This window comes from Suncus etruscus, chromosome 1 (genome assembly GCF_024139225.1).
Source record: "Suncus etruscus isolate mSunEtr1 chromosome 1, mSunEtr1.pri.cur, whole genome shotgun sequence".
In the NCBI taxonomy this organism is placed as follows: Eukaryota; Metazoa; Chordata; class Mammalia; order Eulipotyphla; family Soricidae; genus Suncus; species Suncus etruscus.
Window position 1 is genome coordinate 93,192,298 of NC_064848.1, and position 26,705 is coordinate 93,219,002.

Sequence of the window (26,705 nt, forward strand, 5' to 3'; positions counted from 1 at the left end):
AACTTACTATAGATAATGCTTGTCATTAATTTCACTCCCTTTTATTTTTCCTTTTTTTTTTCTTTTTGGGCCACATCTGATGATGCTTAGGGCTTACTCCTGGCTATGCACTCAGAAATCATGCATGACCAAGAGTGATTCCTGAGTGCAGAACCATGAGTAATATCAATGGATAAGGCACAAATACAAAAAATTAAACAAACAAACAAATATAACCTCTCTGCTGAATAGGGAAATGCTGAATCCTTGATCTCTTGTGAATGCCAGAAAAAAAGTGATATCAATAACACACGGTAGTTTGAATATTTCCCTTTTTTGGTAATAAGTAAGGTTGCAAGGTTACTAATTTTAAACATTAGATTATTATTAATTTTAGCATTATAAATGATACTTTAAGTTTCCTCATATACAAAATATTTTTCATTAAATTTGGCATTGTAACAGTAAAATAGAAACCAAATTTCTGTGCTAATTTATGGCTTCAAAGATAGTGAATGTGTGCATTGAAGAAAAATTAATAGAAGAGCACAGAGGATTGAAGATACCTGTACCCATCAACATTTGGGCTTAGTGCCAGAAAATCCAATTATCTTTGTTGCAGCTGTGCCCATACATACCATCTGGATTATTTCACACTGAATTTTGCCAAGTTATCTTAGAAACATTCTCAATAATTAACCAGAGAGACAATATACAATTTATCAATTACATATTCTAATTTCACCCTGAATAAGTGGTACTGAAAATGCCATGAGGTGATGAGCATATAAGCACTAAATACAGTAGAAATTTGGTATAATCTAATATGCTAATTAGTGACTTATTAAGATATAGAATAGATTTGAGCACAAGTTAGAAAGCTTTATATTATGGAATAATTATCAAATATTTTACTGAAGGGAACTCAAGATATCCAAGTAAACAAAGCATGACATTATCTTCAGAAATGATGTTGCTGCAAAATAAGTATAATAATATGGCTAAAACAGAATATGTAGAGCCTGAATAGAGGCTAAGGTAAAATAACAAACTGCTTAAATGTCCTTTGTCATATCAGGATTATCTTTTATCCTGATATCTAGAAGAATAGAGTAATTTAAATGTAGAGTGAAATTTGAACCAAAATATTTCTATAGCCATAAAAGAGCAATGTAGATTTTTAAGAAATATTTAACAGACAGCTACCAGGTGAAAGATGAGGAAATTATGCACAATTATCTTCATAGAATTTAGTGATAGAAATTATAGGATACGATACAGAATATATGAGACTTGTTATTGTTGATTTGAGAACACTTCCGTCTTCCTTGAGATCGTAACTATATGAACAACTCTTTGGCTATTACGATATCTTTCCTCACTGGTTCTCCCATTTGAGATTTGCTTTGTCTTTACTTGTTCATTATATAGGGTTAGTGATAAACTACTTACACAAATAAATGTGAGTACCAATTATTTATAACTAATAACAAATGTACTGAATATAAAACAGTTGAATTTATTGACTGAAGGCTCTAGGAATAATACTGGTAGTATAATTTTACTAAAGTTAAATATTAGATTTTATTTGGTTAAAAGATGTCTCACCCAGTGTGGCCCAAATACCAAAAAAAAAAAAATTAATGAAAGACAGTTTTGGCTACTCACAGTGAAACATTGATAGCAATGTTCCAGATACAAAGCCTCTAGCCGGGTCCCTTTCGAGACAGGTTTGGACACTGCTGAAGGGGGGCATGTTCTTTATATGACTAAAACCCAACTACAATCATATTTGTAATCAAGGTGTTTAAATAAAGATATTAATAAAAAATAAAAAGAATAGTAAAAACTCATTATAAACTGATATTAACTATATATACAAAATCTATTTTTCAAGAAATTCTTATTGTTTTGAAAAATGTGATTTCTTCAGGAAAATTTTATTCTGTATATTTAGTTAGTAAATTATATATGTACCATGACTTCAATGATTAGTAAAGGAAAACTTAAAATATATAGGTTTTTTGCATCACTTTGCTTTTAGATATGATTTACTCAGAAAATTTAAACCATCCTACAGCATGTGACAACTTTTCTATCAGTAGTATAAAAAGTTTGACATTAAAAAAATAGGTATATTAACTTCAAAATTTGGGTTAAAAACATTTCAAAATTAGGACTTAAATAGTACTTGTTTAATTCCTATTTTTATTCTTCCATATATAAATCCAAGTTATTACTATAATTCTATTTCAATTTTCCAAAATGAATAAATCAGAAAGCTCAATAGGTATTTAGTTTCTAAGTATTTGATTATCTCTCTGTCCTTCTGTTATTAAAAGTAATAAGATACACTTTATCCCCAGAATCTGGTTGCATGTTAAATAGCTTTGAAGCAGTATCAACTTTTCAGGATTCTTTCTAATTTTATAAAAATATAGAGTTAATAGCTTTCACAAAGTAAACACAAATATAAATCCATACTTAATATGAAAAGATTAAAAAATAAAAATACCTCACAGCAGTGATCTCTATTCAAACAATTTTGTATCATTGTGCTTGAATCTCCCTAAAGAACCAGCTTTACATTTTGAAATGGATTTTTACCCTTCAACCATTAAACTTAAGAGTTGATAACCAGTTCCTATTGGTGTTATTTAGTTTTCATTCATTAATTAAAGTTAGTTCTGACTACATAAGTAGATAATACAGATTGAGAAAAAGGATAGGTTCAATGTAAAGAATCACCAATGTCCAGGTGTTTGATGAAGAAATAAACATACATTAAGTGACAGAGTAAAGGCCAGAAAAAACTTTTTAATAACTTAATGGAGAGGTTTTTCTAATCATCCACTGTCAAATACTTTAGACAGAAATTAAAATGGGAATGCCGAAGAATTTTTGTTTTTTGTGATTGTCAGTTCTGTAACTGTTTAAAAAACATGTAACTTATTTAATAAAGTATATAGAGTAAAGAAATCCTATTAAATAATTATTTCAAAAATTTGTCTGAAGATTTATGGTAGAAATTAGAGTGGAAAGTGCATGCTGTTTTAATGACATTTTATCTCTTTTTTTTTTTTACAAGACTATGGGAAAGAGATTAAGTGGGGATGAATATTATTTATGATAGATTAATAAGCAAAATTTGTAGTAAGTGATGCAAGATGCCTAATATGGGAAGGTAATTTAAAAGGTGGTTATTAAGAAGTCTGGGTGGAGAATTTCCTCCATTTTAAAAATAGGAAAAGGATTCGTACAAAATTTGGGAAACTGAAGAAAGACAGCAAGGAGTTAGGACATAAGCCAATTTGGTAACTTTAATTTCTGTAAGTTAAGAATAGTGATAGGGCTGAGAATTATGTAAGCAGTTAAGACACTTGTCTTGCATTCTGCTGACCCTTTCCATCTTTAAAACTGCATAAAGTACTCTAGCACTAACAGAAGTGATAACTGAGAACATATTTTGAATAAACCCTAAACCCTGTGATGTGGCCCAAAAGTCAACCAAACGAACAGTGAACTGGTGATAGTTTATTTTGAGTGAGGAAGTAGATACAGAAGTGTGAAGATTTTTGAAGAGACTAACAAAGATATTAGATAGTTGATGAATTGTGAAGAAGAACCAATTATCTGGAAAACACTAGCCAGGTAACCTGGAAACATTAGATTCACTTGCAGCTGCTAATCATAAATATATAAAGAAATGGACAATTTTATTTAGTTTATTTTTATTTAGTCTTTTATTTTTATTTAGTTTATTTATTTATTTTTTATTTATTTTAGTTTATTTATTTATTTTTTTAGTTTTTTTTCCCCAATACTCAATTTGAGGCTGCGAGTTGGAGTTGTAGAAGTGAAATTATTAATTTAAAAAAGCTATGGTTGTTTGCAGAGTAGTGATAGTAATTATAAACCATTGGACTATGAAAGGAAATAAGGATAGAAGCATGTTACAGAATGCGGTGTTGATGAATGAATAAAACCAGGACTTAAATGAGCTTCAGTCATTATAAACATAAGATTGAAAGCTATGGTTACAGAGAGGGATAACAGTTTTTGACTGCAGAAGTGAATTAGGAACATGCTTTTATATAGTAAATGATGATGTTATTAAATCTAAGAAGACAGAAATGTTAACAGTAAAGGTTTTAGAAAATTTGGATCCTTTATATCAATGCAGATATTAAGCCAGATTACAGGGAAAACAAAAAGATTAAACAAACCTATATTGACAAGAGAGGCATGTGATGGAAATATATAGAATAAAGCTTAAAAGGGGGATGATGTAACTTGGGAACAAATTTATTTTATTTTATTATAGGACTTTTCTGGAGACTATTTGGGAGTGAATAAAACATCGTCCTTAACACATGGTGCATTGAATGGGTATAATTGAATTTGGAAGGCAGAATTTTTGAGAAATAATGTTCAATTTAATAAGGTAAAAGGTGCTGAGGTGCAGAGTTTATACACATAATACACCTTTCTTTATATTCCTCTATAACTATTTCTTCTCAGATTATAACTTATTGAATATTTTTGTGCAGGGATGCAATCCAATAACAAACATTTTTCATATTTCATTTTCATTTTCATATTTTCTACTCTCACAGATCCTTTTAAAGATGACTAGATATTTTTATTTTAAATTTAAAATTGAAGAGTTGGTGTAGTTTTCTGAAAGTCACCAACAAGTACATGATAGTTCAGGTTCAAATTTAAGAAGATTAAACAGAATTTGATCTCAAGCCAATGTACAGGCTCTGGAATACATTTTTTCTCATTTACAAACCTGAACAATATTAAAACCCATGTCAGAAATTTAGCTATATATGTAAATTAAGAACTCTGAGACATATTCATGGCACCAAGAATAGATGTTAGTAAAAGACAAACTGCCTCTACATTTTTAAGTTTGTAGTTAGTGCTGTAAACACAGGAGAAACCATTTAGAAAGTATAACATAAAGGATAACCTTTATTTTTTTCTTTACCTTTAATCTTTCCAAATAAGATGGTGCTCAAGTGGTACTCAAGTTGTGCTCAAGTCATTGGTGCTCAGGTCAGACTGCAGTAACTCAAGAAAATATTCAGCTCTACAATACAGTAGGCCTGATGATTCAGTGTTTGCTAGTGCTCAGATTGTACATATGGTGACAGGAATTAAATCCAGGACATTACATATACTAAATATGCATATACTGTACCACTGAGCTATCTTCCAGGCCTACATCATAGAGAATACTTTTTATTTGTATTTTTACTTTTTGGCATTTGGGACTACACCCTTACTCTTGGCTCTGCACTCAGAAATTATTTCTGGCAGGCTTGAGTCCATATGGGATACCAGAGACTGAATTTGGGTTGGCTGCAGACAATGCAAAAATCCTACCTGCTGTGCTATTGCTCCAGCCCAGAGAATATTTGTAAATAAATATTAAAATTATCACAGTACAAATTTTAAATACATAAAATATTTATTTACAAATATTCTCTGGGCTGGAGCAATAGCACAGCAGGTAGGATTTTTGCATTGTCTGCAGCCAACCCAAATAGTTGATATCTTCATTATATCACAAAGTTGTCTGTATATTTAAAGTTGAAAAATTTATTGACTGTGTCTTTATTATTTGAAAAATAAATGAATCTGGAGAACAGTTTGTTAACTGAAATAAACCAGACACAGAAAACATTTCATCTCTGGGGCCGGGCGGTGGCGCTGGAGGTAAGGTGCCTGCCTTACCTGCGCTAGCCTAGGAGACAGACCGCGGTTCAATCCCCCGGCATCCCATATGGTCCCCCAAGCCAGGAGCGACTTCTGAACGCATAGCCAGGAGTAACCCCTGAGCGTTACCGGGTGTGGCCCAAAAACCAAAAAAAAAAAAAGAAAACATTTCATCTCAATTCTTAGTAGAATCTTACATTTAGTAAACACTTTATGTAGATTGATACTTACTAGTGTTTGGGTGTTGGAGAAAACTGGGTCAAAGGGTGCAGAATTTCAGATATGCAGGATGAGTAATTATGGAGAGGTAATGTGTAACAAGAAGTTATAATAAATGATACTGTGTTATATATGTGAATCGCTTCATTTACAATAACTAAGAAGTTAGCCTGAAATTATAACAACCACCAATTTGATGTGGTTATATAAATAATTTGACAGTTCCTTTATAATGGAAATTTCTAGATTTGATAAACATCTGCATCTGAGGTTTCCTTCTGCATATGAATATCTTAGCCATCTGTGCAAATTTAAAAAAATTACTGATTGTCATTAATAGTATCCTTGTAACTGCCACATTTATGAGTGTGAAGGTATCTGGACAAGAGCAAAATAGGGTGGAACTGAATGACAATGATTAAGTAAAGTGCCTGCATAATAGAGTATGATAGAGTATGACCATAATGATTCACTATGACTGAATAGAATTTCATTTTATTGATGAGGACAATGTATACTTTGACATGGATGAGAGCTAACTGCCTTTGAGGAGAAAGTGAACACTTCATAAGATTTTTGTTAAAGTGATTATGTGCTTTAGAAATGGTTAGTGGAAGTAGCATAGAAATACACAGTATCAATAAAAACACAGTTTGATAAAATAAATAATTCTTCATGGAGCAATTATTATCTGCTTTTATAAATTGCATTGCTTACATTTAATTAAAGATTTTCTGGAGGTAATGCAATTGTGTTTGAACTGTGAAATCTTTCATGTTTCTGATATGGCTTTCATGAACTTACTGGTAGTAGTGAACTGAGCTTATGTTAAGAGAGATGGTTATGCCCTATTTAATCTGATGTAGCATTTGTTATTTCATAACTCTTTTCTACTGTGAGTGGTATACCTGTGTTACAGCAACCATTTCTTCAAGTGTCAAATAGATCCTGCCTTTATTAGATGCAACAAATTTGATGTCATAAGGAATGAAGGAAATCATTTCTCTAATCCCCAGATAATTATCTATACCTGAGTGATTGATAATAGGAAACTAAATAATCAGGGTACTTTCCTAAAATGGAGACACACCTTTTCTCCTGCTTTAATTCTACCGCTTCTTATCAAAGAATAACAGTGGGGTGGAGTGTTCTCAAATATTCCCCAAAGCAGAACTGCCCTTAGTTACTATTTTTGTAATTTCTTGGGTACAATGGTAGCTATGAAATCAGAAATTATAAAAACCCCAGAGAATGATTCATCTGTGAAATTTTCAGAATTAGTGAAGGCAAATTCCCTTCATGATTCCTTTGCATGAACCACAGCAGCCCAGCATTATTATATTTCTCTGAGAGAAATGGCCCAGCTCCCAACATAATCTTAAAAAACTGCCAAAACACCAAATTTGTTTCATATCTATTAACAGTGAACTGTATGGTCAAGCAACACTTCAACATATTATGGTAGTGTCAGTCCAGTAATAACATAGGAAATAGGGCTCAGTGAGCCTAAACAGTAACACAGAGGGTTCAACTAGTACTAAGCACAGCCCTCTAAATCCTTAAACATTGTCTTTTGAAACGCCATATACATAACAATTTTAAGTGACCTTTGTTGACCTAAGTTTTGATAATCTCATTTGCCTTTGTGTTATATGATGTAATGTTAATTTATTTCTGCCTTTAGGGATGTGCTTTAGAGGTTAGTTGAAAATTGGAGACACTGGTGAAGGGAAGATCAAGCTGGTGGTGGGATTGATTTTAGCATGCCTAGGTTTTCACAAAGAAAACATGTGACCTCAGTCACAATTAAAAACAAAAGCCTTCCAATTTTATTGTCTTTTATTTTTAATTGAGATAAAATTAATTTATGTGACTCTATGTATTTTATGTGTATATTTTCATCCTTTTCAGAGTATATGTTATTAAACCACCACTACCATCAGTATCAATATTCCTACACTACAGTCTAATGTGTAAAAGCCATAATTTAAACCAAAACTAAGGGTAAAAAATTTGACAATTAGATATTGATGAGAAAGAAATAAGGTTATTAGGAATAAGAGCTGCTCAGGAAAATATCAGTCATTTCGTGATTCTGCTTTAAAGACCTAATGTTATAAATAACAAAATGTCATTTTAAATTTTGCCTTTGAAATAGCTAGTGAAAATGTTTATAAGTCAATCAGTTTACCAATTTTTAAAAGAATTTTATCTATTAAGTATGATATATATAAATATGATTCAGTTTCTACAATGGTATAATGAAATCTATATATGAAAATTATTATTGTAGCTATGAGTCAAGATATATTTTAGAGCTTTGTAGGAAATTATTTATTTTATGACCATGTTTCTAAAACATGTGTATGGAAAACATATATTTTAAAAGAAGTGGACATAAAAATACATGTAAAAAGTCTCACTAGAAAACAAATCTTGCTTTATCATGATGTTTGTTTTTCATTTTATGAAACATTACAATTTATATCATAAAAAATATTTTTTTGTTTTGTTTGTTTGTTTGTTTGTTTGTTTGTGAGCCACATCTAGCAGTGCTCAGAGATTTCTCCTAGCTCAAAGCTCAGGAATTACTCCTGGCACCTTTGGGAACCATATGGGATCTGTGAATCAAACCCGGGTAGGCCTCATGCAAATGCCCTACCCCTTGTGCTGTCACTCAGCCACTAAAGAGAGTATATGGAAGAAAAAAAATCACAAATGGTAATTTTAAGCATGTGTACACAGTTACTTTCATAGATTTTATTTTATCTTTTTTACAAAAAAATTGATTTTGGATCAGCACTGCTGTCCTCAGGATTTACTCCTGAGTTCAGGAATCACTCCTAGTACTACTAAGGAAAATATATGGGGTGAAGGGACTCAAACCCAGGTTGGGTATGTGCAAGACAAGCTCCTTATCAACTTAACTGCTCTGTCTAGCAGTTTGGTTTTATTGTTCTAGCATAAGTGATCTAGCATCTATTAATATGTACTTGCAGTGCCTATTCTGAGCTGTGGTTCACAGTTCATTTCCAGAGGAGTTATTGTAACTTCATTTTCTTAGTAGCTGCACCATATAACACATAAATTGATATTTGTAAACTAAAATTTAGCAAGTAATCAAATCATTAGAAATTCTATCTCATACACACATACAACTCTTAGAAAAGCATATTTACACTGTGAAAACTTCCAGTGGTTTGTGATGTACAGAAACAATTGTTATTTTTTATTAAAAATAAGTTATTTACAATTAAATCTGCTAAGACATCATTGCATTCTTTTGCCACCATCTTAGTCACTGACTCTCAAAGTCATCATAAATAAAGGCCTCATAAAAGTTCAATTTACCCAGAGAAGTTACTTAAAATTAAAAGTATTTACCACATTCTATTTAAAGTTAAAATAATATTTTCACAGAATTATAATGTCTTTGTGTTTGTAACTAGAATTGTCACTTTCAGGATTTAGAAGATTTAATAAAAATAAAATTAGTATTTTTGGAAGATGATTTACCTCTAAAATCTTAGTTCAAATTAAAATAAACAATTTAGGGGCCAGAGAGATAGCATGGAGGTAAGGCGTTTGCCTTTCATACAGAAGGTCATCAGTTCGAATCCTGGCATCCCAAATGGTCTCCCGAGCCTGCCAGAATCGATTTTTGAACGTGAAGCCAGGAGTAACCCCTGACTGCTGCCTGGTGCAAAAAAAACCCCAAAAATTTAAATATCCCACATTACAGATTTTATTAAACCATAAGATTTTTGTAAATGCATTTTATGATTATACATTTCAAATAGAGCATACATATATGACCTTACTTTGTATAATGAATATATGTATATAATGTATGTATGTGCAGTTTTATATATATACCAATATGTGTACACACATTTTATAGAACATAAAATAATATTTCTTCTAGACATTTTCCCTCACTTTCATTTAAAGATAAAAGCTCAATGCAGAGCCTTGGAGTAAATGACCAACTCACTTTTCACTTGTATTTTTCCTCTCTTGCTTTTTAAGAGATATTGTTCGCCAGTCCAAAATATATAAAAATTGGAATAACTTTATAATTAAATAAATTGCAATGCATGTAATCTATACAATAAGTCATGTTTTCCAGTCTGTGGTGCCCTTTCAATTCTCTGCATGACATTCCTGTCTAAAAGGCATTAATAGAGACATTCTGATCTTGAAAGGAAAAGTGAGGAAAATCAACATCTAAAACTCAGAAAAGTCCTGGGTAGTAAAAGGTCTTTGTTCTGCATAGTGTTCCCCCACAGAGGAACAAAATTTTCTTTTAGCTTTTACATTTGACTCCTAGGTTCTGAAATATAATAATCAAAGCTTTTTGCTACCTTATGTTGAATCTCCTGTACATGAAATCTTTTTATTTAGCAAGAAATGGAATTCTAGTTCCCAAATAATTTGATGAAAGATTGAACATTTGCCAGTTAAAAATATCTTTTTATTAAGATGTTACAAGAAACTCTTGGTAGGCCACTGGGATAATTAGAGATGACTGAAGGATATTTAACGAGTTTTTCAGGGTGCATTTGAGAATAGTTTATATATTATCATGTGCTCCTTATAATTTTATCTTTCTCTCTCTAGATGTCAAGATACCCTGGTGTTAGTGTGCTTAAATTAAAGATAGAGAATATGTTGATAACTAGACAAATATAACTTTTGCAAACATTTTTGTAAGGATATCTTCTTACAAATATAAGGATATCAGCTTACAAGTATATCTCCGTACAAAAGTGAGACTTTGTTTTCTCACTTTTGCTATGTACCTTACATTCATCTTCTGATAGTAGTCTAAATCAATCAGTAGTTCATCTCAAGGAAAGATTTGTTGTGTGTTTGCAAAGAATGAAAATGCCATTGTGTTGTAGTTAAGTGGAAAGAATAGGATGGAAAGAATAAGTATAGAGAATACCCTTGGCTGAGCTGAGAGATAATAAAGTGGTTATGGAGCTTGCCTTGCATGGAGCTGAGCCAGCTTAAATCTCCCAGAAACCCCAAATGGTCCCCCAAAGAATTCCAGAAGTTATTCTTGAATGCAGAACCAAGCGTAAGCTCTGAGGATAGCTTACACAAATAAAACTTAAAATACTTGCATATTGTTCTATATTTATTCAACATTGTTTACCTGATTTTGTTTTACACGAATTGATAAAGAAATGCCTACCTGGATAGTCAAGCTATTTTTCTTTTAGGTAGATAGATTCTTTGTGGGGTAGAAACAGGATCTTGTGATGAATTAGAAAATAATTTACAAGTTCACAGCAGTTAATGAGTTTGTTGAAAGAAGGAAAAGTGTCTCCCTTTAGCTATTCTCCATAGAAATGGGTGTGGGCAGCTAAAGAGGAGCTGCATGAGCTACTGTAGTTTCCCTTTCTATTGGGACTAGTGGGTAATTTATTTAGGATAAGTTGTAGTTGATCTTTCCCTAGAACATAAATTCCTTTTGCTAGAATTAAACTTCTATCTTTTCTCTCAGTTTATAAATTTATGATAGACTTTAGGGTAGTGCAGATTAGAAATGAATCCTTCATTAAATGAAAGGTGATTTGGTCAGATCAACTTTATTGTGGATTGCAATTGTATTGCAAATAAGAGAGTTTGGGCCATCTGCTTCAAAGAAGGCAGGAGAATTTAGATTCTTTTCATCAGTTGTCCTTTTGTGGGTTGAAAATTTTGCAGGAGAAAGGAGATGGCTTGGAGCTTCTTCATACTTATAAATTTGCTAATATTTTCAGAAGGACAAAGTCTTTACACTCAATGAATGGCTTTGTGAACTTCTAATTTGTTTAACTCAAACAAAGTTGAGAAAAGATACAACAAAAGTGTTAAAATTTGCAAAATGATGGGGCTGGAGCGGTGGTGCAAGCCTTAAGGCCTCTGCCTTGCATGTGCTAGCCTAGGATGGACCGAAGTTCAATATCCCAGCATCCCATAAGGTCCCTTGAGCCAGGAGTGATATCTAAGCACATAGCCAAAAGTAATCCCTGGCCCCAAAACCAAATAAATAAATAAATAAACAAATAAATAAATCAAAATAAAATTTGCTTAATGAATTCTGGTAGATGTCTAGTTAAAAATAAGAGTGATTAAAAAGTTGAATAAAGAATTTGATGCTGCTCTTTATCTTATCACTGAGAGGAAAAAGGAAATGAGGTAAATTTCTTTTCTGTAAATAATAAAATAAAAATAAAATGTGTAGCAAATCAAACACAAAAATCAGAGGTGCTCTGTTCTAGAATCTTATCTTTAGAGATTTAGCTCTAGAAGAGCTAAAATGAGAAATGTTAACTTAAAGTGACATTTAGACTGGACTCACAGTACCATTATTAATTTCCTATGGCTTATATATGGCCACCTGATTCATCAGTAATAGACCAGGAAAAATGGCAGCCTCAATATCCACAACTTTTAATAACTTGGGAATAAAACAAATAATATTCTCAGAAAGGTGACATTTTCAGAAGTTGGATATCTAGGGTCTAAGGTCAGTCAGCCAAACCCAACTGGCCAAATCTGGTCTGATATTTTTGTCAATAAATCTATATTGTGACTAGTACAACTCTTTAATTTTCTATATTAAGTCTAGCAATACACATAATAATGCCTGCTTTTGCAGTCTGCCACAAGATTTTCTTACATGGACTGAGTTTAATAGCTGAAGCTGAAAGCTTATGACAAAAGTTAAAAATATTTAGCATCTGGTTCCTCATAAATGTTTGAAAATGCCTCTTGATACCATACTGAACCACTTTATTTTCAGGTATCACATAAAACAAAAGTAATATTTTAATTTCATAAATTTTTCAAAAAAAGACAATTTAACTTTTTTATTATCTCATTAGTATTCTAGTTAATCTATTTACTACAATTCTTTACCCAGTAATCTATTGCTGAGCATGTAGGTTCATGTTGATTCTATGTTTTGGCTATTTCAAGTATACTTCAACTTTGTGTTTTTCAAATATTTACTATAAATTCCAGGAATGATAGTGCTAATATATCCTTTAGTATTTCCATTTCCATTTTTTATTTTATTTTATTTTATTTTATTTTATTAGTTTTTGTTTCCCTTCTATTTGCTGCTGTTAGGACCAAGAAATAATCTTAGTTGTGATACTAGCTGGGATTTGAACATTTAGTGACAAGTGATCAAACACTTTGTTGCAGAGTGCCAGAGATGGCTAGTTTATTATGGAACTGGGTATCACAAATGCCTAAGCTAGGAACTCAGCTCCTACTCAAAAGGCAGAAGCTCTATTAGTAAGCATTCACTGCTTCCATTTCAATTTTTTTTAAATAATATCCATTTAATACAAGGTACACTTATTTTCATTCCTTACCATGGTGTGTGAGATTTCCATTGTTTTATTACCTAAAAACACTGTTAATTCAATTAATTATTATATAATCTATTATCAGAGATCATAGCCAATTGTGGTATTATTTGTTTATAAATAATCAATTGTATTGAATTTTGGAGGGTTACACTTGCCAGTATTCAGACCTTATTCTTAGCTCTGTGCTCAGGAGTTACTTGGGGGACCATATGGAGTGTTGGGAATCAAATCTGGTTTTGCTTCATGAAAGGCAAATGCCCTACCTGCTCTCCTATCATTCCAGACCCATGATATTGAATATTTTTACATGCATCTTTGAACCACATGGTTCCCCCCCAAGATTTAAAGTATCTATTCAGGTCTTTTGTTCATTGTTCATTATTTTTGTATATTTGACATATGTGAGTTCTCACATAACTTGATGTTTACCTCTTTGATGTATTATGTGTAAATATTTCTCCCAATTTCTTGCCTTCTTTTTTTTTAATTTATTTTCTTGTTCTAGTTTATTTAACTTTTGTTTTAGAACCACACCTGGAGATGCTAGAATACTATTCTTGATTTCAGGCTCAGGGATTTCTATTGGAGGTTTTGGGTGAATTATATGTGATTCCACAAATAAAACCTAGGACCATTGTTATACAACGCAAATAACCTTCCTACTGTGCCATTATTGCTCTGGCCCTCACTCTGTTCAAGTTTAATTTTTGATTTGATGTAATGTCTTTATTTTTTCTTTTTTTGGTTTTGGGGTCATATCCAGTGGCGATCAGGGATTACTCGTAGCTCTGTGCTCAGAATTCGCTCCTTGCAGGCTCTGGGGACCACATGGGTTGCCAAGAATCTAACCAAGGTCCATCGGGGATGGCCAAGTGCAAAGCAAATGCTCAACTGCTATGTTATTGCTTTAGCCCCTGTCATTTATCTTAAATTTTTCTTTATATCCTCCTACTATCGTAGTTATATTTCCAAATGCATAGCTAATGTTGAAGTCCAATCACTTACTGACTTCTATTTATTTTATGTTATGGGTTTTATAAAGTCTTTTATCCATTTGGAACTTTGTGTATTTATGTGTGAACATATCAAATGCTAAATGAAGATTATTTGTACTTTCATTTAATTTCTTTTTGCATTTTTCTGCCTAGGTTTTCCAGCACCATTTATTCAAGTTTTTTTGATTTTATAATATTTTGTTATAAATTCAAAGTAGGGGGAAATGTCAATATGCCTAATCTGAATAATTTCTTAGTTGTAAAGTGCATTATGACATTAGCAATTATTGAGGATACAAATATTGTTATAATAAGCCCAATTTGTTGGGAATTTAAAGGTTATACATATTTAAACAAAATAAAGTTGCATAGCGTGGTGTTTCTGCTTTAAGTAAGAAAAAAAGAAGTTGAAAGGTTGCAAGCTGTGTTGTTTGCTAAAAGTGACAACAAGTATAAAGTCGTAATTTCTAAATAGCTTAAATCAATCAAGGAAGTGAAATGTAAATTTTGACTATTTTTTAAATTATTCTATTTACCTCAATGCAAGTGGCATTAATAATGTAAGTTAGAGGAAACCAACAATTGAATTGTAGCTAAATCATATTATTGCATTCAATTTTGTTTTTAGTATAAATTAAAAATAAAAAATATCTGGAATGGTTAAAGTCGGGTTCTTTAATAGATCTGACATTTTATTAAGCTAAGTACTTATGGGCCAGAAGACAGAGTAGTTAGTAAGTTGATTGCCTTGCACTTGGCAGACCTAGTCTTGACCTGCCGAACCTTGTCTAGTACCATCTTCCAAGCCCCAACAGAAGTGATCCTTGAGAAATGTCAGGTGTGGTCCCCAAAAAAAAAAAACAAAAAATTAAAAAAAATTACTTAGTGGCTTTTTCTTGTTTATAAATAATACTGATAATTACCTATGAATGAATAACATTAACACTTAAGAAAATAATTATAATTGAAGACAGAATTATCTGAAAATGTTTACCACAGGCTGAAATCCAGGAAGTAAAAAGATGTATTACCTCTTGTGTTATTATTTTTATAAGATTCATGATCTTAGTAAAATGATTATGTTAAAATATATTACATGGTAGAAAAACATAAAAATCATCATTAAAAACTGTTTTCTTTGCTGAACATTAATAGATATTCCAAAAACCACATAAATTTATAATAAAAATGTCTTGAAAATTTTGTGCAATGCATTTTCTTCTAAATGAGGAAGTGTCTAAAAAGATAACAAACTAAATCAGATTAAACACAAAATACAGCAAAAACAGATTATTTTATTTCAAGGAAACTACAGACTAACAAATACTAAATAAGTTTATTTTGGATGTTAGAAAGATAGGACAGTAGTGTTTGCCTTACATATGGTCAAGTAGACAAATTGAATATAATCCCTGACATTACATAAGCCCTGCCAGAAAGGATTCCTGAGCATAGAGTAAGGAATAAGCTTAGAAAAAACTGCCCAAAAAAGTATATATGCATGTATAGAGATCCTTTACTATTTATAACGATGATTATTCATTCACATTGTGGCACACAAATTATTAAATAATTTAACAAAGAATTTGTGATCAGTGAACTGATAGACTCAATTCATTATTTACTGATTTATTAAATGTATTTAAACATCAGCAAGTGCCAAATTCTGTTACCAGGGATCTGCCAGTGAAATATAAATGCCCTTTGTTTTCTTTGTATTACAATTTTAGTGATATTTTAATGTTTATTTCCTGAACATTTCAAAAAGTATATAAATAAAAAATGTGATTAATAATCTAACATTATTACATAAAATGGAGTTTTCTATTAAACATGAATTTGAATGTATATATAATAAGTAATATAACTTGTTAATAACTTGACATGTTTTATCTGCACTTTATAAATTAATATATAAATACACACTATTGTATTTGGTATGTAAATACAAATAATTAAAACAGTAAGACAACTCGCTATATTTAATAAATATAATATTTCATATATAATTAGTATATAAACAAAGGTATTAATATTTTTTTCTTTTGTGACATTTGCACTTATAGATATATGAACTGACTGATCTTGTATTATACATAATTTATATGTAAATTTTGCATTTAGTCTGATATTTCTTTTCTTTTCTTTTTCTTTTTTTGTTTTTCAGCCACACCCAGATGCGCTCATGAATTTCTCAAGGGTTTGCGCTCAGAAATATCTCCTGGCTAGGGGGACCATATGGGAAGCCAGGGATGGAACTTGTGTCTGTCCTGGGTCAGCTGTGTGCAAAGCAAACATCCTACAGCTGTGCTATTCAGGATAATTTTTAAAATATTTGAAGAAACTTGTTTAAACTTGGTTTAACCAAGAAACAAGGTTAAACTTGGTTTACTTTATATGTTTATATTTTATATTTAGATATTTATGTGTTTATACATTTGTTACTAATTTTATTCCAAATTTAAGTTTTTATTACATATTTAGTAGTTACTATGCCACTAATACTTTATCTTTACAGGTATATTGTAGGTGTACTTTTAGATCTGTATTGAATTCAGACACAATTTGTAACTTTAGGGGCCAGAGAGATAGCATGGAGGTAAGGCGTTTGCCTTGCATGCAGAAGGTCAGTGGCTCGAATCCCGCCATCCTATATGGTCCCCCGAGCCTGCCAGGAGTGATTTCTGAGCATACAGCCAGTAGTAACCCCCGAGAGCTACCTGGTGTGACCCAAAAAACAAAAAAAAAAGTAAACAATTTGTAACTTTATTATTTTTTTGTAATGATCACTTCTCGGCCTTTTGGCTAAGATCAAGTGTAGTATTGTTTTGTAATGAATATTATTTCTATGTAGTTTCTATGTAATGGTTTATTATATGTATGTAAACCAGCAATGAATTATGTATAACAAACACCAAATGCCATCAAATGTTACCTAATCTGTGAAAATAATCAATATAATAAAGGTAATAAAGTGCATGTTTGTAAATGCTACCCAAATGTAAAACAAAACCTACCTTTAAAATATTAATAAAAGTAGTTGTTTAATAGGTGTTCTGTTTGCTTTGAATAATTTGTACTCTCTCTAATTTTTCATAAATATTATCTTTTCAATAATAAAAATTTCTAATCCTGTGTGGTATGGTATTTTGAATCCAGAAAATATAATATATGCCATACCCCACTAATTAAATTAGTCATTTTGTTTCTCATATACTTTTCTTTCTCATTTCTGCAAACTTTCAGTGTTGATCCCTGTGTTTCAAGTGTCAGTCAACATGAAAAGCAATCCTGAGAGGATATAGCTTTGAACTTACATAAAGGTTCTGTCTCATCAGGTTTAAGTTGTCCCTGCATCAGTGACCTTAAGGGCTGTGGTTCACTGATATTGCAAACATCTCTTTCTGCATGTCACTTCCAGTTAACAGACATATCCTGTCAACTCTGTGATAGACTATTGCCTCATATAACTCTCCTTAGGGATAATGTATCATCTGGATTCTCTCTAAGCTTTTAATATTATTTACTTCACAAATTATTTAAGCAATAAAAAAATTAGGATGTGTGGTCAACACAAATGAAAAGAAAAGTTACACCATATTTTTGTCTTTCAATGCATAGTATTTGTTTGAAAGAAGATTTATAATTTGGGGTTGTATACTTCTAAATATACCCCTAAAATGCAAACACACATAGTCATATCCCAATATAAAAAAACACTCAATGCTCTCAGTCCTTACACACATGACTTTTTACCCACAATAAATGATAAGACCCTCAAATTTTACTCTGCAGAACTTAATTAAATGTAGCAGAAGCAAAACAATCCATTATAAGCACAGTTATAAGTAAAACTTTCTCAAATGCATTATCTTATGTATCATTCTCTCTATTTTATTATATTTGAATGTCAAGCTTCCCTTTCTCAAATATTTTCCCTATCTGTGTGGTATTTTCTCCCTCTTTCCAGTATAACTATTACTCCTTTAATTACTCCAGATAACTATTACTCCTTTCATAAATATTACAGTTTCATAGCTACTTTCATAACACACATTGCTTTAATTCTTCACATCTCACTTTTAATGACCATTGAAGTTGTGAAAAAATAGAATATAATTGTCTCAAAAATTATGGAAGGGTATTTTGAGGTTCTAAGCAACCAGAAGTGAAAGTTATTTTTATTATATTAAGTTTTAAATTAGAAGAGTATTTACTAACTAGCATACTTATTAGTAATGAGCACTAATATAATAACTAATATTCAATTATTAGTTAGGAAATAAACTTTATAAATCACATTGTCTCATAACTTTTCTTATCTATATTTCAAATATTTAAAACAAACCCTAATATATTTTATGCCTTTTACATTGTAAGACAAAGTCTTACATTTCTTACAAGTAAACTTTTTGTATTACAGATTTGAATTGATGACTCAGTCTTATGAATACATAATTTTCCATGTGGATGCTTAAAATATAGATAATAAATACAAATGAATGGCCATAATCCAGTGCAGTGTCTGAAAACTTTATGTATTCAACATTCAATTACTAACTAGAATATCAAGTTAATAAATGAATAAACGTGCTAATGTGTAGAGGCATGGCATATTTGTAACCAGTGTCATAAGCAATAGGCTAGCCCTCTGGGCCAGATAAATAGTAAAAAGGGTAATGTCCTTGTCTTGTATGAAATCATAATGAGGTTCCATCTCATAATTAAGAGGAAAAAAGTTTCAAAGATCTTGGTTTTCTCATTCTTGGACAATGTCTAAAACAATAGCCTCCTGTCCCCTCATTATTAGGAACTCAAGTTACATTTATCTCAATGTTTACCTGTTTTTAGTGTACAGTCTTGGTGTTCACAATTCAGACTGGTTTCTAGAAATAATTCCATCACCTTACTCAAGTTCTACATAGATTGATCAAGAAATGTTATAGATTTGAACATTTAACTACCTTTAAAAAGTTATCTATAATTGTACATGGTTTTCACCTTCATATTACTAGACTTCATACCTGGCTTTAAAATAGACTTGATATTATGGTTTAAGGTAAATAGTAATTTATTGAACTATAATACTTTTTGTTATTCAATACTTGAATAAAAATTAATAACGTTCTTTGTTTTAAATTTGTATCTAAATATAGGCAGTTTGACATTATAGATCTATGTAAAGTGTTTAAAGTTTAAATAAAGTACCAAATATTTAAATATGAAATAAGCTTAATTTTAATAATATACCAAAATTAGAAAAAAAGTGAATTTTTATTATGAATTATATATTGAGGTTAGAGATAGTTAAAATGAGCTTTACATGGTATTCAGATGCAAGTCTCATGTACTTCTATCTGATTTTCTATGCTAATTACAATTAGACTAAATTTTATCAGGTAGCTATATAACTAAAGTTCTGGTTAGTCACTTAAAGTTCCATATGAACACAATAAATTATAGAGAGAATGACACAACCTTGTCACTTTGATAAAATGGTGAACACATGACTTTCATTTATTTAAAAATTCTTATAAACTTTTCTCCTTATTCTTACGCTACATTTTATGTGCAACAAAATACCTATGCAAATGCACACAAACACACACAGGCTTGCATAAACATATTTTGCAATATAGTTTTGATGTGACTGCTTTAATTCTTGAATAAAGTATGAGTTGAGTTGTGAATGACTAGGGTATTTCAGCATAAGTTAAAACAGATATTCTTCAAATCACACATTTCCTATTCACTATCTTGTTACAGGTATTTCAGGGTTGATAAATGGCTTTAAATGGAGCTCCATCCTCAAGACAATTTATGAGAAAGCTATAAAATAATCAACACTGTTTTTTACTTCCCTTACTCCAATATTTTATTAATTCATGATGTGATATAAAAATTACATTTTATGAGCATAATTACGTGCTAAAATCATTTTAAAAGGTACACTAAAGGTTTAAAATGAAAAATGAAAAATATCTTAACCCCCTTTGATACAAAGATTAAAATTTGTTAAAATATAATTCTCAGAAATGTTTTACTAAATAACCTCTATAATTTTAGTTCACTTCACCTTTTGCTTTTGATCTAGATGGGATTAGATACACCATTCTTTTCTTCTTTTCCTATTCTCAACCCCCTCATTTCTCACCTCCTCATTTTTCTCTTTTGCTAAGTACAAATTATAACACATACACACTGTGCCAGGTATTATTCGCACAAAAAAAAACATAAAATAAGACGTATGCCATAAAGTGCCTCAAATTTTTATGGAAATGCAAATTTGTAAGTGCATTGATTTTAACTTTGCCTATTAAGAAATATAATGAAATTACTGCTAAGTTGTTTAAATGTTACATGTTACAAGGAAATTAAAGAATACAAATTTTCACTATGAAAATAGATGTAATATTAAATACTGTAATATAACAGGAAAATACATGTACACATAATTTTACACACATTTACATTATATTTCTAGGGGAGAATAGGAAAAATTATTAGACAGAACCAATTAAGAAATCATAAATAATTCTCTAAAGAAAAGTGAATAGAGACAAATAGACATCAGACAGACAGATTATAATATATTTTAAAGAATGTAAAAAGGATTACAGGAACAAAAGGGAGAAATTTTATTCATTATCCAATAATTTCTACTTACTTTTCATGCCTTTCTATGGTTATTTCTTGAATCATACTATGATAATTGATTTGTGTGACAATCACAAATGTGATAATAATCTCTAAACTCAAAATATAAAATAATGAATTAACATTTTTCTAAGAACTTTTCTTCCTTCCTTCACCTCCCTCCACTCCCTCCTCTTTAATTCCCTGCCCTGCCCCTCTCTTCCCTTCCTTTCCCTTTCCCTCTCTTTTGTTCTCTTCCCCTTACTTTCTTTCCCTTTCCTTCTCTTATATGTCTTCCCTTCCTTTCCCTTTACTTCTTTTCCTTTCCCTTTTCTCCACTTATTTTTTCCCTTCTTTTCCCTTTTCTTCCCTTTTCCTTTGTTTCTTTACCTTCCCTCAATTCTTCCCTTCCCTTGCATATCTTCCTTTCAATTCCTATATCCACACCACTTCCTATACAAACTGTAGTTTTTTACATAGAAATTATAAATCACAAGTAATTAAAATTTTTTTTGTCAATGGTCAGATATAAACTGAAAGTCCTCTTAGGAAGGAACTCATTCTACAACCTAATATTTAAAAAAAAAACATTAATTTATTTAAAAATTTATTTTACAATGTTGTTCATAATACAGTTTCTGCCAACATCAGTCCCATTACCAGTTTTCCCTCCACCATTGCCCTTAGTTTCACATACACCCCAAAGGCTACCCTCTTTATATGCAAAAAATAGTTTACTTTATATCACTTGTAGGAACTGAATGGAGATGGAATTGTTTTTAAAAATGCTTTATTAAAAAAATTTAATGAAAACTGATATATCTAACCATGGGGTTATTAAGTCATTGCCTGAAGATTGAAGTAAACTGTTAATTGCTAGTTAAAGCATGCATTATTGGATTTGTTTGTTGAGTTTAGTTAGCTTCTATGCTACATCTAATTTGTTGTGTTCTTACTATGATGTCAATATTAAAAAATTTGAAGCTATTGTGTGACTGTGTATGAAAAAAATTGGGAGAAACTACCTGCACTCTTTCCAAAAAGATCCTCGAGTTTTCAGGTCCCAAACCAACATTCTTAAAGTTTTTGTTAAGTTTGCCATCACTGCTGAGTTTGATCATGAATCAGTGTGTTTGGAACACTGGTTCAATTGCAATTGTGAGTTGTGTTTGCAGCTACCAGTGCTTTGTCAGAGTAGAAAAAATGGCCTAGTCATTCTTCTGTGGGTACCCTAGAGTTTTCAACTTTGAAAATGTTGTACCCATAAAGTTTTACAGCTTGGCCTGCATCTCTTTTGAGAATAAATGAATATAAGGAGCTAGCCAATGAGCTTACAAGGCATCAGATCTGGAACACTTTTGTGGCTTCTTGGAGTAATCTTATACTGCTACATTATAGGCAGTCAACATGAATGCCATCCTCTTAAGAAACATCCTCTATGAGTGGGCAGAAAAAAACGAACAGTTAAACTAATTTTAGAATTTAGATATATAGAAATCATGTGAAATAATAAACATTTCTTTGTTTTTGTTTCCTAAAATGTTTTGAGTTACTTCATTACATATCAATTGAAACTAATAAAGAATTCTCTGAGTTTTTAATGAGCTATTTTGCTTTTGAAAATATTTGCAACTGACCCCAAATTTTTCACTATATCCTTTCTTGAAAAATTCTGTAGTCTGTGAGAAATCTGCTACTTTTGAATAAAAAATAGATTCTGGAATAGCCCCATCTTTGCTACTAGCAATATATGAGAGTCAGAATCAGAAAGATTTTATTTCTGTCTCTTGAGTTCTTGCCAGTGTTGGTAAAACAATGGAAACTGGTCAACTTTTCTGTTTGAGAGCTGGGAAAGCTATAGGTTTTATAAAAATGTATACAGAGACTTAGACACAGAGACTTAGAAGAGAGGTTATTTAAGGTTAAGTATATCTCTGAAAGACAATAACTCAAGAAACTATGCAGAATGTATTATTAGTTCTACTTTTATTATGAGAATTCTATAGTTCAGAGTAAAAAGAACATGCCAAGGTCATGCTGTAAGAAGAATCTTTCTGAAAACTGCTAAGAGTTTAAATAATGAGAAAAAGAAAACAAAGGGCAGTTTCTTATCTTTAGTATATAACTTTGTTTCTGAACACACATGCCCACTTGATTTGTATAGGAAAGAAGTGAGATCAGAAAGTAAAGTTTTTAATACATCTCCATATATTATTTCTACTATCTTAAATTCATTTATAGAATATTTTACAGGACTCTTTTTTTTCTCCCCCTATAACAATGTTCCCCGGAAAACTATATATGACCATTTAAAACAGATCTTTCAGTCAAGTAGCAGGCATTCTCCCATCTACCAGAAGGATAATCTAACATTTTAAGTGATTGAAGCATAGGGAAAAAATGGTAAAAAATGGGAGGAATATTTTTTTCACATATTTATCTAGTATAAGTATTGAACAAACAAAATAAAGGGGAAAAGATATCTTGCTCATTTTTTGAAATTACAAACCTATTTGTAATCAATATTCCTATTGTTACAATCCTAGGTGTTTTCTTTATAAAAATTACAAAATGGATGTAATTGAACTTGTGTTGAAATTATGTTAGTAGATTGAATAGGCAGGGAAAAAAACACAATGGAATTATATCTGATATGAAGACATATAAGAAATAAGTAAGTTTAGCTAGAGTTCATAGTCCTGAAGGGGGGCAGAAAAAGTGATTTAAAGTCTCTTAATTTCTAAATTACTGGAACACAGGAACCCTCATGATGGTTTGGCTGAAAGGAGACCTGTATTCACCATTTTGTCTGCCCCCTCTCCTGGAGGATGACAATCCATAAATATTTTACATTAGCTTCCTCCACTCTTTACTCACCTATTATTGAGATGTAAAGACCCATGCAAGCTTGATTAGCATTAAATAGGTATTTTTGTCTGTTAATGTCTGTCCTTTTTCCCATATTGATTGACACTGAACAATAAATATCATACATAAAGGACTGTCAGGGCTTCTCAGACCATGAGCCTGGGAGCCCCTGACCCTATACTTTTCTCTGTTATGCCTGTCTTGTTTTTTTCTTTTCTTCCTTTTTCTTTTCTTTTCTTTCTTTTTTCTTTCTTTTCTTTACTTTTCTTTTTCTTTCCTTTTTTGTTTTTCTTTTCTTTTCTTCTCTTTTCTTTTTCATTTTTAGTTTTATTTGGGTCACACTCATTTGTGCTCAAAGGTTACACCTGACTCTGTGCTCAGAAATTACTCTTAGCAGGCTTGGGGACCATATGGAATTCTGGATGTGGAACCTGAAGAAACCACATGCAAGGAAAATGTGCTATCTATCTGGTCTCTTATATTTTTAATTCCCACAGAGCCCCTACTTCAGGCCCATTCACCTGAAGCTTGAATACTGCAGTGGTGTCCAAAAAGGGACTTGCAACAATAGAAACATACCTGATGTCAACTGAAATTGGTGAAGCGGGGGGTGGGGTGGGGTGGGGTGGGGACTGAGGTCTCAGAACTGAAGGAAGGAGTCCCCAACAAATGAGCCAAGCTCAAAGGGTGAGTTTTTGGGAAGGTTCTTAATCCGGGTATAACGGGGCAGAGTAATTCCAAAGAGAAGGAGTACATTTAAGTCCCGAGATCTCAAACATGCAATTCAGGAGTAAAATTTTGAAATAAAGCCTTTCAGCAACTACTTTTATGCTATTTGTAAGCATTGCTATCTGCTGTCCTTGTGATGATCTTAATATTTGAATTAATAGAATAATGTTATCATAGAATTTAAAAAAGGTCTTCAAAAGGGCCATGTACACTGGGTACATGTAAATATTAGACTTACTTCTATGTAGACTACAGTGTGGTCCTTTTGCAACTTAATTTACTCAGTTATAAATTCATCACTGTCAGGAGAAGGGAACCTCAATAAAAAAGTAAAAGGAGTGCTTGCTTCGGCAACACATATACTAAAATTGGAACGATACAGAGAAGATTAGCATGGCCCTGGCGCAAGAATGACACACAAAACGTAAAAGGAAAAACAGTTAGTAATGAAGAGGAGGAGAGTAACCACTGAACATCACCGGGTGTGGCCCAAAAACAAAAACAAAAACAAAACAAAAAAGAATATTTATTCTGCATGTGTAATTAAAGGAAAAAACACTTGAGAATTGGTAGATGCCAGGACCAGTGTGTCCATGACATCAGGCAACATTGGCCTCAGAGTTGGTCAACTCAAATTTTCTCAGTAATTTTATTAGCATAGTAGCAATGTACAAGATAATGCCTAGCCTGCAATTTTTTTTTCGATTTTTGGGTCACACTCGGTGGAGCTCAGGGGTTACTCCTAGCTTTGTGCTCAAAAATCGCTCCTGGCAGGTAGGGGGGACTGTATGGGATGTCTGGATTTAAATAACTGTGCCTTCTGGGTTGGCTGCTTGCAAGGCAAACACCCTACCACTGTGCTATCTTTCCGGTCCCGAGCCTGCAAATACTTAAATGTGAAAATTTAGATTAAAAAATTGGCAGCTTACAACTCTGTATGGCTGCAAAAGCTATTCATTTATCAGAGCAGGGTCTATTACAATAATGGAGAGCATCCTTAAATATCCCTGGTGTTGCTTTATTCAAAGCCTGCCTAGGAAAATAAATATCCCTTTAGATATCCTAATTAAAATCTTTAACCGGGCTTCCTATTTTTGAGTCCCAAACCCACATATATGCTATAGAAATCCATTCTTGCCATCCCTGGGGGACAATGACCCCTAACAGATAAATATTGGGTGAATTAAAAGAACATAAAATAATTTGTTTAGATAAGAAACTAGTTAAGAAGTATGCAAGTGTTTTTTCTATCATTAAGTTAATACCTATTTAGCCTTTAAAAGAAAAAGGCCCGACAAATGATGGTACCACATGATGCTAAATGCCCCAAAGATCAACATCTTCTTTTGGAGAAGTGCTCATGGAAAATATTGTATTGTCTTGTATCCTCAACTATGCAAAGCTGCATGTTCTACAGAGGAATTCTTATGTCTAACTAGGGAGAACTTATATTTACCTCCTCCTGTGAAAGTTGAAACCCAGACACCAATCCCAAGCAAAGGTGTTTCCCTAATTTTCTACTTCCTAAAGCCTCTTCCTTTGATATGTAAAATCCCACTAGATAATACTTTTGTCTCTCTTGACCTACCCCTTCCTGGTATTGGGAATTGGTTTTAATGAAGAAGGAAGAATTACGGCTTTTTGGCTGAAGCAAAGAGAGCTTGAGGCAAAAGGCCAAATATGCCATGATTATTCCTTCCTGATTGACCTGGAATTATTTCTTCACCACTACAGTGCTTCAGATCCAGTTGCATGGGGTTTACAATTACAGTACCTGGGTGCCTGGGTGATCTCATTTATTTTTACTTTACACTCCTGTAACCACAGCAAATTTGAACCCAAATCTGCATTAGTATGCTCTCAGACTGATTTGAAAACCTGAATGCACAAAACCTCCTCAGCAACAAATTTTTAGAAGTAAGAAAAAAAAAAAAAAAGAAAAAGAAAGAAAGAAAGAAAAAAAAAGAAAAGAAAAGAAAAGAAAAATAAAATAGCAAGCCTGGTTGCTTCTGATAAACAGATTGAGTTCCTACCAGACTACTTATTTCTTTTTTTTTTTAATTTGGGCCATACCTGAGGGCACTCAGGGGTTACTTCTGGTTCTGCATTCATAAATCACTCTTGGCTTGGGGGACTCATATGGGATGCTGTGGGTCAAACTTGTGTCCATCCTGCGGCA

General features: G+C 31.8%; 1 non-coding gene and 1 pseudogene across 1 annotated transcript; both read left to right on the plus strand.

Annotated features, from left to right (window-relative positions):
• The first annotated feature begins 17,078 nt into the window (after positions 1–17,078).
• Positions 17,079–17,185, plus strand: LOC125994906 (uncharacterized; annotated as a pseudogene).
• A 7,679-nt stretch (positions 17,186–24,864) lies between these two features.
• Positions 24,865–24,972, plus strand: LOC126027966 (U6 spliceosomal RNA). Its single transcript, XR_007502356.1, has one exon. It is a non-coding gene; the product is annotated as a U6 spliceosomal RNA (small nuclear RNA).
• The last annotated feature ends 1,733 nt before the right edge of the window (positions 24,973–26,705 follow it).